At 43.8% G+C, this 5645-nt stretch overlaps 1 non-coding gene across 1 annotated transcript; it reads right to left on the bottom strand.

Annotated features, from left to right (window-relative positions):
* Positions 1–3814: 3814 nt before the first annotated feature.
* On the bottom strand, positions 3815–3887 carry TRNAK-CUU (transfer RNA lysine (anticodon CUU)). The gene has a single exon. It is a non-coding gene; the product is annotated as a tRNA-Lys (tRNA).
* Positions 3888–5645: the final 1758 nt, after the last annotated feature.

Below are 5645 nucleotides of genomic sequence, written 5' to 3'. Positions count from 1 at the left end.
TACTTTGAAAAGCTTCTTATGCAGCAACAAATGTCTATATTACGTGGAGCGAGCCGTGATTTCAATAAATGTGCGACATCAAACTCGAGTACTTCGGGTGGTCTTCGATGTCGCACACAGTATTTAGTAATATTTTCAGCTAATGTTAAGACTAATTAGATTTATATTTATATAGGTGAGACTGGACTCGGGCAGTAGTAATCAGAATCTTGCTGAGTTTGGATTCTTTGAGCTCATGAGAATTCGACTTCAATTACGTTAATTATTTGTGTTTCATTAAAATGTTGCCTAATTAAAGGTAATCGTAATTCAATTGGTTTGATGAGGCTATGAATAACCAAGCTTAATTATAATTTTTATAATAACCTTGGTACTTGCTGATTGGAATAGTTATGCTTATTTAGCCTAACTATGCCACGTGAAATTTTAGTAAAGAGAGTACTTTAACTGGATTGCAGACTAATATTCAGTCAAGGCTAGTATTCATAATACTTAGCAGTAATTAGACCTAAATTATACTAATTAGTGTGGAGTCAGTAGAAAGTATATACTATCTTCCTGGACTTGACTTCTGTGGGATCGTGGGGAAGTCGACCTAGACTAATTGGCCACAGTGAGGTTTGCCTTGTATGCGCTAATTTTGCATGGCTAGGTAAAGGATGAGCATGATCAACCTTGCCTAATTAGATTTGGCTATACTCATTTCGACTCATCTGGGCTCATCTATGCCTAACTTGGCTTAACAGGAAAACAACACGCTGCACTGGGCTTAACTAAACCTATTTACACCTCACTGATTTGGGTCATAAATGCTCAACAATATTTAAATAAATTCGGCTACATTAACTTTGATTCAACTAAGCTAATTTAAGTGCAACTTGAATTTGCTGAAAAAGGCAAGTTGGCCTGAGAAATTTTTTTTTGCGTTTGGTTTCGTCAGGTTGTGCGATGCTCGCTATGCTTACTTATCCTAATTGAGCGGTGTCAATAACAACGCGAGCCGGTGCTGGAACCGGCCCCGTCACAGCCGCTACGTAAAAAAATGACACAGATTTGATAGAGCAAAGAAAGTGGCACCCAGCTGCTGTTTTGGGTACGAGAGCCGTAACCTCATCTAACAGGGCGACGTGAGAAACCAATTGATAAGACGGAATGCGCATGCGCCCTGGCAGCAGGTGTCTCGTCACTAGCTGGCGCATTGATGCATTCTGCCAAGAGATCCCGTAGTGTGCACACTTGTGATCGCACCTGTACATGATTTATATAACAATGATTGAATTCGCCCCATGGGGATCAAAGAACAGAAACAAAACCGAAACAGAATACAACAGTATAGTGCCTGGAATAAACTATATCTGTGGTTTTGTTTTGAATTCGAGTCAGTGGAGCGTGACAGCACGCTTACATAGCTTCGTCATCGTTTCGCAATCGATTTAAACCGAGTTCATGCAATGATTATAATTCAACATTTATTGAGCCCAACATTGTTAGTATTGCGCGCAGGCACCAGATGGGGTGGTTCCCTAGTTGCGGGGACCGTATGTATCCTGCAGCTCCTGGCCTCTGTCTGTCAGTGCACGCTGAGTCGGTAGGGCGGGGCTAGATAACAATTTCTCTCATCGCTGAAGGGGTTCGGGATTTGGGATGTTGGGGGAAAGGGGTGGTGGAGGGTTTTTAGGTTCTGTGCACTCTGCCTAAATGTGCGTCAGGGTGCCATTTTTTAATTTACAAAACGGACAGAGCGTGTCGTGTACCACAGGGCACATGCGTTCAGCAGTACGGGATGCGCTAGCGATCCCGCGTGCGCTCGACGCAATATCGTTTGTTGTTTCCTGGTCCGGTCGGGGTGCGGTTCTGGTAGTCTACACGTTCCCTCTCGGTGAATCTGGGCAATGCCCCGAATGCTGGAAACCGGGTGTGGTAGCTCTTCCGACTCATGCTCGACTCGGATTGACATTACTCGGGCATGATAGTCGGCAATGATGTTGCCTGCTGCCTGCAAGTGAGCTGGGACCCACATGAGCTCTACGGCTCTTCCCGTAGGCTTGCACTCGGATAGAATGGCTCGTGCCGCGGGTGAGATTACCCCCCTTCGGAAGCTTCTATAGGCTGTCTTTGAGTCGGTGACCACCGTGTCCACGCTTGGCTGTACCAGTGCGAGGGCCACGGCCACTTCCTCGGCATTTGCAGGGTCTTTTGTCCTCAGGGACGCACTGATGATTAGCCTGTCAATGAACGTAACCACTACCACAGCACGGTCACTGTGTTTTCGGAGTGAGGCGTCCACGTACATGACATTGGGGTTCTCTTCCAGCTTCCGGGCTATGGCTTTGGCCCGCGCGGTGCCCCTCTAGTTGTCTTTGTACGGCGTCATGTTCCACGGAAGGGGTTTTGTTTGATGTGTTGTCTTCCAGTCCTCCAAAAGGGCCGCCTTGATGGGTACTAGCTGACTCGATGTGCCATCATATCTTGCGTAGGACGGCTCGTCCGTGCTCCTTGTGACTGAGCCGAATTCTCTGATTAGCAAGGTGGGCTTCGATGAACTCCTCTACCGTGTTGTGGGCGCCCACGTCTAGAAATCTTAGCGTAGACAAATATATTGGCACGCCCAGTGCTTGCTTGGTTGTCTTGCAAAGCATCGTATTGAGGGTGTCTCTATTCGACTTCGTCAGCTGGAGATACTGGGCGCAGTAGGTAACCTGCGACACGACGAGCGATCGTACCAAGCGCATGACAACGTCCTCTTTCATGCCTCGGTTTCTGTTAGATACCCTCCGAATGATGGCAAGTCAGTTGTTGACTTGATTTTTGTGATGGCGGCTGAGTTTACGCAAGACGCGCTCGTCAAAAACAAGAACTCGAGGCAATATCCTGCATGGCTTGAGACGCTAAGTCCATGCTCGGCGGTGAGTGGACGACGCTTTGCTTAAACTGTCAAATACGACTTGTAAAGCTTCATTGTTGCTGCAAATCAATAGATTCAGTGATTTTCACCTTCTTCGAACTATAAAGGCACTGGTTCATTCTTTTTCACCGCACCACACTACAGCGCTGCGCGAAGAACGAAACTGAAACTGTAGAAAGAAGTCTGTGGACAATTCGATAGCTAACCCTATTCGAGCCGAAGCTTGTACTTCCTATAATGCCCATAAAGCCACACAATGGCAGCGCCAGATTCCTCCGTAGGAATTATTCTATGAAGCTCTCTCTCTCTCTGTCTATATATATATATATATATATATATATATATATATATAATGAGATATAACAGACAGTAATGCCAAGGAATGTACAGGGGAAGTTATTAACATTAATGGAATGTAAATAAGAAGAAAGAAAAGTGGATGAAAAAATTACCAACTGTGGGCAGGAATCGAACCTACGACCTTCGAATTACGCGTTCGATGCTCTAACCACTGAGCTATTACAGCGGCACTCCCTCCATCCACTTTTTTGGGTTTATCTGTGAATTTAGAAGTAGGAGCGACAGTCAGCGCCATCTATAAGCCAAACAACGAGTGTGAAAACACTCTTATGCGCATGTTTGGCGTCACGTAGCACGTGAACTTATTATGAGCGGGCAGCTGATTAATTGTCCCTCTTATACAACCTAAACACACCAAGTCTGCCAGTACGAGACCCTCGTTCAATGAAATAAGGGAAAGAAGTGTATACCTAAGGGCTCGTTTTTCCGTGTTTTTAACACAATAATAATGAGATATAACAGACAGTAATGCCAAGGAATGTACAGGGGAAGTTATTAACATTAATGGAATGTAAATAAGAAAAAAGAAAAGTGGAGGAAAAAATTACCAACTGTAAGCAGGAATCGAACCTACGACCTTCGAATTAAGCGTTCGATGCTCTAACCACTGAGCTATTACAGCGGCACTCCCTCCATCCACTTTTTTGGGTTTATCTGTGAATTTAGAAGTAGGAGCGACAGTCAGCGCCATCTATAAGCCAAACAACGAGTGTGAAAACACTCTTATGCGCATGTTTGGCGTCACGTAGCACGTGAACTTATTATGAGCGGGCAGCTGAATTATTGTCCCTCTTATACAACCTAAACACACCAAGTCTGCCAGTACGAGGCCCTCGTTCAATGAAATAAGGGAAAGAAGTGTATACCTAAGGGCTCGTTTTTCCGTGTTTTTAACACAATAATAATGAGATATAACAGACAGTAATGCCAAGGAATGTACAGGGGAAGTTATTAACATTAATGGAATGTAAATAAGAAGAAAGAAAAGTGGATGAAAAAATTACCAACTGTAAGCAGGAATCGAACCTACGACCTTCGAATTACGCGTTCGATGCTTTAACCACTGAGCTATTACAGCGGCACTCCCTCCATCCACTTTTTTGGGTTTATCTGTGAATTTAGAAGTAGGAGCGACAGTCAGCGCCATCTATAAGCCAAACAACGAGTGTGAAAACACTCTTATGCGCATGTTTGGCGTCACGTAGCACGTGAACTTATTATGAGCGGGCAGCTGATTAATTGTCCCTCTTATACAACCTAAACACACCAAGTCTGCCAGTACGAGACCCTCGTTCAATGAAATAAGGGAAAGAAGTGTATACCTAAGGGCTCGTTTTTCCGTGTCTTGAACACAATAATAATGAGATATAACAGACAGTAATGCCAAGGAATGTACAGGGGAAGTTATTAACATTAATGGAATGTAAATAAGAAGAAAGAAAAGTGGATGAAAAAATTACCAACTGTAAGCAGGAATCGAACCTACGACCTTCGAATTACGCGTTCGATGCTCTAACCACTGAGCTATTACAGCGGCACTCCCTCCATCCACTTTTTTGGGTTTATCTGTGAATTTAGAAGTAGGAGCGACAGTCAGCGCCATCTATAAGCCAAACAACGAGTGTGAAAACACTCTTATGCGCATGTTGGGCGTCACGTAGCACGTGAACTTATTATGAGCGGGCAGCTGATTAATTGTCCCTCTTATACAACCTAAACACACCAAGTCTGCCAGTACGAGACCCTCGTTCAATGAAATAAGGGAAAGAAGTGTATACCTAAGGGCTCGTTTTTCCGTGTTTTTAACACAATAATAATGAGATATAACAGACAGTAATGCCAAGGAATGTACAGGGGAAGTTATTAACATTAATGGAATGTAAATAAGAAGAAAGAAAAGTGGATGAAAAAATTACCAACTGTAAGCAGGAATCGAACCTACGACCTTCGAATTACGCGTTCGATGCTCTAACCACTGAGCTATTACAGCGGCACTCCCTCCATCCACTTTTTTGGGTTTATCTGTGAATTTAGAAGTAGGAACGACAGTCAGCGCCATCTATAGGCCGAACAACGAGTGTGAAAACACCCTTATGCGCATGTTTGGCGTCACGTAGCACGTGAACTTATTATGAGCGGGCAGCTGATTAATTGTCCCTCTTATACAACCTAAACACACCAAGTCTGCCAGTACGAGACCCTCGTTCAATGAAATAAGGGAAAGAAGTGTATACCTAAGGGCTCGTTATTCCGTGTTTTTAACACAATAATAATGAAATATAACAGACAGTAATGCCAAGGAATGTACAGGGGAAGTTATTAACATTAATGGAATGTAAATAAGAAGAAAGAAAAGTGGATGAAAAAATTACCAACTGTA

The sequence above is a fragment of the Rhipicephalus microplus genome, chromosome 6 (assembly GCF_043290135.1).
Source record: "Rhipicephalus microplus isolate Deutch F79 chromosome 6, USDA_Rmic, whole genome shotgun sequence".
Taxonomy (NCBI): domain Eukaryota; kingdom Metazoa; phylum Arthropoda; class Arachnida; order Ixodida; family Ixodidae; genus Rhipicephalus; species Rhipicephalus microplus.
The sequence above is the reverse complement of the archived record's forward strand: the minus strand, read 5'-3'. Positions and strand labels throughout refer to the sequence as shown.